Genomic DNA, 11,809 nt, shown 5'->3' on the forward strand with positions numbered 1-11,809 from the left:
GAAAAAACACATGCATGGGAAATCGTTTCATTGGACATTAAATATGTATTCTTGTTTGTGTCATATACAGTTGAATCATTCAATACACTATGCGCAGTCATGATTCATTGTGTGCATAGTCTTTTTTGTCTACCCTAACAATGACAAGAGCTTCTTGCAAAAAAAAAAAAAATTCACAGCAGATGTGCCTATTTGTTGAGAGAGGCCATTGTGTACAGGTAGGCCATGGATGCACCTTGGCGTGCTATAAAAATTCTTTAAACATACAACCATGATGTGGCCATTGAGTAACTGAGATGACGACATGCACACATGGATTATTGCTGGTCGGATCTGATATTGAGAACCTAGCTCTTTTGTCGGTAGAACATAGTACTATGCCTAGTTATAATAATCTAGTGCAACTGCGCAAGCTTAGGGATGTCCACATTTGATGATCTGCCACAAATTGGTGTTCTGTAGTTAAGAAATTCTTCTAAAAATTAATTTAAGAAATCCATTCTGTCAAAATTTGATAATGGGCATACACATATTGCAAATATGAAATATGTGAAACACAAATGACATCACTGAAAATACTTATGAATACAATTCCCATGAGCATATTATTTTTGTGTCATGATTATTGGTCAAACATAATATTCTGTCTTGTGTACGCCTTGCATTTTTTGGATGAGGAAGTAGCCATAACTACAAGTCATACTAACTAATTTAAAAAAAAACTATTAAACAAATTTTTAAAAAACTATTAAACAAATTCAGGCAAATTTTAAAAATGGTAAGTTAGTAATTTTTCATGGATCTACACAACTTGCATCGGTCCATCAGACGGCCATCGGCATCACGTACACACTAGGTACCAAATCTATATTGAAAGGTAGTAGATGACAAAAGCAACCTACCTGCCGTGTAAAACACACGCCGCGAGCTAGCTAGTTCGATCGAACACACAACTAAATTAACGCCAGGCTTCCAAAGAAAAGCTAGCTAGAGAGCAGCTAGGTCGTCGACACCGGCGAGGTCGATCTCGCCTTTGCCGCAGGCCGATCGATGTCCACCATGGACTGCGTGATCCATGTGGTGCTGGGGGTGGCCATGCGGAGGTGCATCTGCCGGCTGCACGAGGTCGTCGCCATGGCGATGGAGGTCGGCACGGCGCTGCTCGTGGCCGTACGGTTCTCCGGCATGGCCTTCCGCCACACACCAGCGCCGACTCAGGCGGTCTCGGGGTCGACTCAGGCAGTCTCGGGGTCGACGCACTACTACTACTACGCCCCCGTGGCTGCCTCCATGGTTGGCATGTCCCGGCTCGACAGGCACTAGCACTGGGGACCGGTGAGCTACACCCCTCTGGATTTGATGGCTAATCAATCGTGTATTTTTATTTAGTGAGTAATAATGAAATTCAGTGCTTGATTAGCTACATACACACATGCGCACTGTATATTAAGCAATATATGTGTTCATCTTGATATCGATATAGTAATTGATCAGTCTCGCATGCATGGTGGTGATTAATTGGATCTTGGTCAGGTGTCCACTATTGTGAATTTGTGATGACTCCAGGGTTATACCCTCCTTTGGGAAAAAACGGTGTCCATTTGTGTTTCTTTCTTTGCTTGCTAGCTCGTTTTTGTTTTGGGGATTCATGATTCACTATTATGTAATCATGTGTGGACTAATTAAATCCTCCAGTGGTTTAGAATATATATAGCACAAGAAGAATCGAGAGATAACAGACAAGAATTAGTTATTTCTGAATATATAGCACTAGACTGCATCCTGCATAGGTGAATCTTCTTCCTTGCATGTTCGTGTTTTATCGCTGGGGTTGTCATTAATCGCTGCTTATGCATGTGATGTGCTATCAATTTGTGGATATTGTTCGTAATAGTCCAACTAATGTAGTTCATTGAGAACTAATTACTGAATTCTTGCTATGTTGTTTCTGCATATTCTTAGCTGTACGTGTGGCTACTGAAATGTTTGATCTACTAGACTGTAATCAAAGATTAAAGTGCACTAGTTTGTTATAAGCAAATCATATATAAAACATCATAGCTTTATTTGTTACTCCTATACATCTCTATACATCTCTCCCAGGCGAGGCTTCGTAAACTCGGTCATTTAATTGGTTTCTCTAAGTTGTATCAAAATACCTTTTTTTTCTAAGATTTGTTTCATTAATTACCTGACGTCCCATCTTATCTACTCCCAACAGCTCGCCATGCCTTGATTTTGAAATAACAAAATGTTCAAGTGTATTTGTACCCGCCATATATTGAGTGTTCAGAAAAAGAAAAGGCACACTCAATTTATATCTTTTGGTCTATGCATATGGTAATTGTACTGGCCAGGATATTGAAGGCGATCCTTGATCAATTTGATCAGGACGTCGTGATAAACGCACTCGGTGCCTTACAACTGGACTGTATAGTTGGATAGATGTGTATTTACATTGAGAGTTGTACATTTGTATATAAAGTTATGATTTGTCCTCGAGCCCTCTTCTTTTATCCTCGCTCACCGAAGTTACTCATTTCTTGGTCAAATAAGTCTGTATGTGGGGAGGTGTGGCTGGGAGTCAACAAAATAGTTGTATGGCAGCGTGTGTGGTTTTTCTTGCTTAATATTAAGATGTGAGTATTATATAGTAGAAGAATTTAGCAGTTTTACTATCTTTCCTTATTTGGGGGCTTGCACGGAATAAACCTGGCAGGTGCTGGAGCTCGTATTTGGTTGCCTAAAGCAAAAGAACTAACTGGGTTGGTTATATGGAAAGGCACATTCCTGGTTTCTTACTGTCTTGCACTACAATTGTTCAGTTGGATTGTTGTGTGTGCTCATCTTGCACTACAAGTGATCGTGTTACGGATCCAAAACGTATCATTCTCTGTAGTTTAATTAGGTTTTCTTACAAATATTAAATGGCCGTCGATTAATTCTTTATCTATTACTTCTACTATTTTCCTATCTCAGTACAATACGACTCTCATTATAGCTTATTTCGTAAACATAAACAACATGAAAAGAAGAAAAATCAAGCATGTCCAAGATTGTTATAGAGAAGGAGTAGCGCACAAAGCACGCAACGAGGAGACCTTTCATGGTGGGCCCCATGTGTAAGGTGGGCACGACCGGTGGGCCACTCCATTAGGTCACATCTCCACATATACAATATGTGGTCATGTTAACAATATGAATTGGGCAGTCATGTTGCAAATATGCTTTTAGCGTGAAGTGAAAATGTGAGTACAACATGACCATAATGCAGGCTTAGGACATGATCGTCACACCCTCGTCTTCCTCAATCGTTCACAGCCCACCCCTCAATTGTCGTGTATAACCCGTGGGCGGGGCTTGTGTACGATAGCGTAGGCGGTAGGCCATTATCATGTTTAGTATACTCATCATGAAGCACATTTAGATCAAGAGATAACAAGTAGAAGATAAGCAGAGCTTTAGGTTGAAAATAGAAAAAACCCAACCTGGGCCATCGGATTAGAGATGAATGGCATATATTATGGTGGAGGTGAAGGAAATATGCCCTAGAGGCAATAATAAAGTTATTATTTATTTCCGTATTTCATGATAAATGTTTATTATTCATGCTAGAATTGTATTAACCGGAAACTTGATACATGTGTGAATACATAGACAAAACAGAGTGTCACTAATATGCCTCTACTTGACTAGCTCGTTGAATCAAAGATGGTTAAGTTTCCTAGCCATAGACATGAGTTGTCATTTGATTAACGGGATCACATCATTAGAGAATGATGTGATTGACTTGACCCATTCTGTTAGCTTAGCATTCGATCGTCTAGTATATTGCTATTGTTTTCTTCATGACTTATACATGTTCCTATGACTATGAGATTATGCAACTCCCGAATACCGGAGGAACACTTTGTGTGCTACCAAACGTCACAACGTAATTGGCTGATTATAAAGGTGCTCTACAGGTGCCTCCGATGGTACTTGTTGAGTTGGCATAGATCGAGATTAGGATTTGTCACTCCGATTGTCGGAGAGGTATCTCTGGGCCCTCCTGGTAATACACATCACTATAAGCCTTGCAAGCAATGCAACTAATGAGTTAGTTGCGGGATGATGTATTACGGAACGAGTAAAGAGACTTGCCGGTAACGAGATTGAACTAGGTATTGAGATACCGACCATCGAATCTCGGGCAAGTAACATACCGATGACAAAGGGAACAACGTATGTTGTTATGCGGTTTGACCGATAAAGATCTTCGTAGAATATGTGGGAGCCAATATGAGCATCCAGGTTCCGCTATTGGTTATTGACCGGAAACATGTCTCGGTCATGTCTACATAGTTCTCGAACCCGTAGCTAGGGTCCGCACGCTTAACGTTCGGTATTATGAGTTTATGTGTTTTGATGTACCGAAGGTAGTTCGGAGTCCCAGATGAGATCAGGGACATGACGAGGAGTCTCGAAATGGTCGAGACGTAAAGATCGATATATTGGACGACTATATGCGGACATCGGAAAGGTTCCGAGTGGTTCGGGTATTTATTGGAGTACCGGAGAGTTACGGGAATTCGCCGGGGAGTATATGGGCCTTATTGGGCTTTAGGGGAAAGAGAGAAGGGAGGCTGCGCCCCCCCCCCCCCCCCCAAGGCCTAGTCCGAATTGGACTAGGGGGAGGGGCGGCGCCCCGCTTCCTTCTCTTCTCTTTTCCCTTTCCTTCTCTCTCCTACTCCTACTACATGGAAGGGGGGGACTCCTACTCCCGGTGGGAGTAGGACTCCTCCAGGGCGCACCATAGCTAGGCCGGCCCTCCCCCCTCCTCCACTCCTTTATATACGTGGCCAGGGGGCACTCCATAGACACACAAGTTGATCAGTTGATCTTTTAGCCGTGTGCGGTGGCCCCCTCCACCATAATCCACCTCGGTAATATCGTAGCGGTGCTTAGGCGAAGCCCTGTGTCGGTAGCAATATCATCACCCTGATCACGCCGTGGTGCTGACGGAACTCTCCTGCGAAGCTCTGCTGGATCAGAGTTCGTGGGACGTCATCGAGCCGAACGAGTGCTGAACTCGGAGGTGCCATGCGTTCGGTACTTGGATCCGACGTACGACTACATCAACCGCGTTGTCATAACGCTTCCGCTTACGGTCTACGAGGGTACGTAGACGACACTCTCCCCTCTCGTTGCTATGCATCACCATGATCATGCGTGTGTGTAGGAAAATTTTGAAATTACTACGTTCCCCAACAGTGGCATCCGAGCCAGGTTTATGCGTAGATGTTATATGCACGAGTAGAACACAAGTGAGTTGTGGGCGATACAAGTCATACTGCTTAACAGCATGTCATACTTTGGTTCGGCGGTATTGTTGGATGAAGCGGCCCGGACCGACATTACGCGTACGCTTACGCGAGACTGGTTCTACCGACGTGCTTCGCACACAGGTGGCTGGCGGGTGTCAGTTTCTCCTACTTTAGTTGAATCGAGTGTGGCTACGCCCGGTCCTTGTGAAGGTTAAAAAAACACTAACTTGACGAAATATCGTCGTGGTTTTGATGCGTAGGTAAGAACGGTTCTTGCTCAACCCGTAGCAGCCACGTAAAACTTGCAACAACAAAGTAGAGGACGTCTAACTTGTTTTTGCAGGGCATGTTGTGATGTGATATGGTCAAGACATGATGCTAAATTTTATTGTAGGAGATCATCATGTTTTGTAACCGAGTTATCGGCAACTTGCAGGAGCCATATGGTTGTCGCTTTATTGTATGCAATGCAATCGCCCTGTAATTGCTTTACTTTATTACTAAGCGGTAGCGATAGTCGTAGAAGCAATAGTTGGCGGGACGACAAAGGTGCTACGATAGAGATCAAGGTGTCGCGCCGGTGATGATGGTGATCATGACGGTGCTTTGGAGATGGAGATCAAAGGCACAAGATGATGATGGCCATATCATATCACTTATATTGATTGCATGTGATGATTATCTTTTATGCATCTTATTTTGCTTAGATTGACGGTAGCATTATAAAATGATCTCTCACTAAATTTCAAGGTACAAGTGTTCTCCCTGAGTATGCACCGTTGCTACAGTTCTTCGTGCTGAGGCACCACGTGATGATCGGGTGTGATAAGCTCTACGTTCACATAAAACGGGTGCAAGCCAGCTTTGCACACGCAGAATACTCGGGTTAAACTTGACGAGCCTAGCAGATGCAGATATGGCCTCGGAACACTGAGACCGAAAGGTCGAGCGTGAATCATATAGTAGATATGATCAACATAGTGATGTTCACCATTGAAAACTACTCCATCTCACGTGATCGGACATGGTTTAGTTGATTTGGATCACGTGATCACTTAGATGATTAGAGAGATGTCTATCTAAGTGGGAGTTCTTAAGTAATATGATTAATTGAACTTTAATTTATCATGAACTTAGTCCTGGTAGTATTAGCATATCTATGTTGTAGATCAATAGCTCGCGTTTAGCTCCCTTGTTTTATTTTTGATATGTTCCTAGAGAAAACTAAGTTGAAAGATGTTAGTAGCAATGATGCGGATTGGATCTGTGATCTGTCCTCATTGCTGCACAGAAGAATTATGTCCTTGATGCACCGCTAGGTGACAGACCGATTGCAGGAGCAAATGCAGACGTTATGAATGTTTGGCAAGCTCGATATGATGACTACTTGATAGTTTAGTGCACCATGCTTTACGGCTTAGAATCGGGGCTTCAAAGACGTTTTTGTAATGCCACGGAGCATATGAGATGTCCAAGAGTTGAAATTAGTATTTTAGACTCATGCCCATGTCGAAAGGTATGAGACCTTTGACAAGTACTTTGCCTACAAGATGGAGGAGAATAGCTCAGCTAGTGAGCATGTGCTCAGAATGTCTGAGTACTACAATCACTTGAATCAAGTGGGAGTTAATCTTCCAGATAAGATAGTGATTGACAGAGTTCTCTAGTCACTATCACCAAGTTACTAGAACTTCGTGATGAACTATAATATGCAAGGGATAACGGAAACGATTCCCAAGCTCTTCGCGATGCTGAAATCGACGAAGGTAGAAATCAAGAAAGCATCAAGTGTTGATGGTTGACAAGACCACTAGTTTCAAGAAAAGGGCAAAGGGAAGTAGGGGAACTTCAAAAAGAACGGCAAGCAAGTTGCTTCTCCCGTGAAGAAGCCCAAAGCTAGACCCAAGCCTGAAACTGAGTGCTTCTACTACAAAGGAAATGGCCACTAGAAGTGGAACTGCCCTAGATACTTGGCGGATAAGAAGGATGGCAAAGTGAACAAAGGTATATTGGATATACATGTTATTGATGTGTACTTTACTAGTGTTTATAGCAACCCCTCGGCATTTGATACTTGTTCAGTTGCTAAGAGTAGTAACTCGAAACTGGAGTTGCAGAATGAACAGAAACTAGTTAAGGGCGAGGTGACGATGTGTGTTGGAAGTAGTTCCAAGATTGATATGATCATCATCGCACACTCCCTATACTTACGGGATTAGTGTTGAACCTAAATAAATGTTATTTGGTATTTGCGTTGAGCATGAATATGATTGGATCATGTTTATTGCAATACGGTTATTCATTTAAGTTAGAGAATAATTATTGTTCTGTTTACATGAATAAAACCTTCTATGGTCATACACCCAATGAAAATGGTTTGTTGGATCTCGATCGTAGTGATACACATATTCATGATATTGAAGCCAAAAGATGCAAAGTTAATAATGATAGTGCAACTTATTTGTGGCACTGCCGTTTAGGTCATATTGGTGTAAAGCACATAAAGAAAATCCATGCTGATGGGTTTTTGGAATCACTTGATTGTGAATCAGTTGATGCTTGCGAACCATGCCTCATGGGAAAGATGACTAAGACTCCGTTCTCCGGAACAATGGAGCGAGCAACTGACTTATTGGAAATAATACATACTGATGTATGCGGTCCGATGAGTGTTGAGGCTCGCGGCGGGTATCGTTATTTTCTGACCTTCACATATGATTTGAGCAGATATGGGTATATCTACTTGATGAAACACAAGTCTGAAACATTTGAAAATTTCAAAGAATTTCAGAGTGAAGTGGAGAATCATCGTAACAAGAAAATAAAAGTTTCTACGATATGATCGCAGAGGTAAAATATTTGAGTTAACGAGTTTGGCCTTCAGTTAAAACAATGTGAAATAGTTTCACTACTCATGCCACCTGGAACACCATAGTGTAATGGTGTGTCCGAACGTCGTAACCGTACTTTATTAGATATGGTACGATCTATGATGTCTCTTACTGATCTACCACTATCGTTTTGGGGTTATGCATTAGAGACTGCTACATTCACGTTAAATAGGGCACCATCTAAATCCATGGAGATGACACCGTATGAACTATGGTTTGGCGAGAAACCTAAGCTGTCGTTTCTTAAAGTTTGGGACTGCGATGCTTATGTGAAAAAGTTTCAACATGATAAGCTCGAACCCAAATCGGAGAAGTAAATCTTCATAGGATACCCAAAAGAAACTGTTGGGTACACCTTCTATCACAGATCCGAAGGCAGGATATTCGTTGCTGAGAATGGATCCTTTCTAGAGAAGGAGTTTCTCTCGAAAGAAGTGAGTGGGAGGAAAGTAGAACTTGATGAGGTAATTGTACCTGCTCCCTTATTGGAGAGTAGTTCATCACAGAAATATGTTCCTGTGACTTCTACACCAATTAGTGAGGAAGTTAATGATGATGATCATGTAACATCAGATCAAGTTACTACTTAACCTCGTAGGTCAACTAGAGTAAGATCCGCACTAGAGTGGTACGGTAATCCTGTTCTGGAGTTCATGTTACTAGACCATGACGAACCTACGAACTATAAGGAAGCCATGATGAGCCCAGATTCCGCAAAATGGGTTGAGGCCATGAAATCTGAGATGGGATCCATGTGTGAGAACAAAGTGTGGACTTTGGTTGACTTGCCCGATGATCGGCAATCCATCGAGAATAAATGGATCTTCAAGAAGAAGACTGACGCTGACGGTAATATTACTGTCTACAAAGCTTGACTTGTTACGAAAGGTTTTCGACAAGTTCAAGGAGTTGACTACGATGAGACTTTCTCACCCGTAGCGATGCTTAAGTCCGTCCGAATCATGTTAGCAATTGCCGCATTTTATGATTATGAAATTTGGCAAATGGATGTAAAGACTGCATTCCTGAATGGTTTTCTGGAAGAAGAGTTGTATATGATGCAACCTGAAGGTTTTATCGATCCAAATGATGCTAACAAAGTATGCAAGCTCCAGCGATCCATCTATGGACTAGTGCAAGCATCTCGGAGTTGGAATAAATGTTTTGATAGTGTGATCAAAGCATATGGTTTTATACAGACTTTTGGAGAAGCCTGTATTTACAAGAATGTGAGTGGGAGCTCTGTAGCATTTCTAATATTATATGTGGATGACATATTGTTTATTGGAAATGATATAGAATTTCTGGAAAGCATAAAGGAGTATTTGAAAGGAGTTTTTCAAAGAAAGACCTCGGTGAAGTTGCTTACATATTGAGCATCAAGATCTATAGAGATAGATCAAGACGCTTGATAAGTTTTTTCAATGAGTACATACTTTGACAATTTTTTTTGAAGTAGTTCAAAATGGAACAGTCAAAGAAGGAGTTCTTGCCTGTGTTGTAAGGTGTGAAGTTGAGTAAGACTCAAAGCCCGACCACGGCAGAAGATAGAAAGAGATGAAAGTCATTCCCTATGCCTCAGCCATAGGTTCTATAAAAGTATGCCATGCTGTGTACCAGACCTATTGTATACCCTGCACTGTGTTTGGCAAGGGAGTACAATAGTGATCTAGGAGTAGATCATTGGACAGCGGTCAATATTATCCTTAGTGGAATAAGGATATGTTTCTCGGTTATGGAGGTGACAAAAAGTTCATCGTAAAGTGTTACGTCGATGCAAGCTTTGGCACTGATCTAGATGAATCTAAGTCTCTATCTGGATACATATTGAAAGTGGGAGCAATTAGCTAGAGTAGCTCCGTGCAGAGCATTGTAGACATAGAATATTTGCAAAATACATATGGCTCTGAATGTGGCAGACCCGTTGACTAAACTTCTCTCACAAGCAAAACATGATCACACCTTAGTACTCTATGGGTGTTAATCACATAGCGATGTGAACTAGATTATTGACTCTAGTAAACACATTGGGTATTGGTCACATGACGATATAAACTATGGGTGTTAATCACATGGTGATGTGAACTATTGGTGTAGAATCACATGGCGATGTGAACTAGATTACTGACTCTAGTGCAAGTGGGAGACTGAAGGAAATATGCCCTAGAGGCAATAATAAAGTTATTATTTATTTCCTTATTTCATGATTATTATTCATGCTAGAATTGTATTAACCGGAAACTTGATACATGTGTGAATACATAGACAAAACAGAGTGTCACTAGTATGCCTCTACTTGACTAGCTCGTTGAATCAAAGATGGTTAAGTTTCCTAGCCATAGATATGAGTTGTCATTTGATTAACGGGATCACATCATTAGAGAATGATGTGATTGACTTGACCCATTCCGTTAGCTTAGCATTCGATCGTTTAGTATATTGCTATTGCTTTCTTCATGACTTATACATGTTCCTCTGACTATGAGATTATGCAACTCCCGAATACTGGAGGAACACTTTGTGTGCTACCAAACGTCACAACGTAACTAGGTGATTATAAAGGTTCTCTACATGTGTCTCCGATGGTACTTGTTGAGTTGGCATAGATCGAGATTAGGATTTGTCACTTCGATTGTCGGAGAGGTATCTCTGGGCCCTCTCGGTAATACACATCACTATAAGCCTTGCAAGCAATGCAACTAATGAGATAGGTGCGGGATGATGTATTACGGAACGAGTAAAGAGACTTGCCGGTAACGAGATTGAACTAGGTATTGAGATACCGACGATCGAATCTCGGGCAAGTAACATATCGATGACAAAGGGAACAACGTATGTTGTTATGCAGTTTGACCGATAAAGATCTTCGTAGAATATGTGGGAGCCAATATGAGCATCCAGGTTCCGCTATTGGTTATTGACCGGAAACATGTCTCGGTCATGTCTACATAGTTCTCGAACCCGTAGCTAGGGTCCGCACGCTTAACGTTCGGTGACGATCGGTATTATGAGTTTATGTGTTTTGATGTACCGAAGGTAGTTCGGAGTCCCGGATGAGATCAGGGACATGACGAGGAGTCTCGAAATGGTCGAGACGTAAAGATCGATATATTGGACGACTATATTCGGACATCGGAAAGGTTCTGAGTGGTTCGGGTATTTATTGGAGTACCGGAGAGTTACGGGAATTCGCCGGGGAGTATATGGGCCTTATTGGGCTTTAGGGGAAAGAGAGAAGGGAGGCTGCGCCCCCCCCCCTCCCAAGGCCTAGTCCGAATTGGACTAGGGGGAGGGGCGGCGCCCCCTCCTTCCTTCTCTTCTCTTTTCCCTTTCCTTCTCTCCTACTCCTACTACATGGAAGGGGGGGATCCTACTCCCGGTGGGAGTAGGACTCCTCCAGGGCGCACCATAGCTAAGCCGGCCCTCCCCCCTCCTTCACTCCTTTATATACGTGGCCAGGGGGCACCCCATAGACACACAAGTTGATCAGTTGATCTTTTAGCCGTGTGCGGTGCCCCCCTCCACCATAATCCACCTCGGTAATATCGTAGCGGTGCTTAGGCGAAGCCCTGCGTCGGTAGCATCATCATCACCGTCATCACGCCGTCGTGC

General features: G+C 42.4%; 1 long non-coding RNA gene across 1 annotated transcript; it reads left to right on the forward strand.

Annotated features, from left to right (window-relative positions):
• Positions 1-903: 903 nt before the first annotated feature.
• On the forward strand, positions 904-2,662 carry LOC141042560 (uncharacterized). The gene is made up of 2 exons (XR_012205761.1): positions 904-1,335; positions 2,222-2,662. It is a non-coding gene; the product is annotated as an uncharacterized lncRNA (long non-coding RNA).
• Positions 2,663-11,809: the final 9,147 nt, after the last annotated feature.

The sequence above is a fragment of the Aegilops tauschii genome, chromosome 3 (assembly GCF_002575655.3).
Source record: "Aegilops tauschii subsp. strangulata cultivar AL8/78 chromosome 3, Aet v6.0, whole genome shotgun sequence".
In the NCBI taxonomy this organism is placed as follows: Eukaryota; Viridiplantae; Streptophyta; class Magnoliopsida; order Poales; family Poaceae; genus Aegilops; species Aegilops tauschii.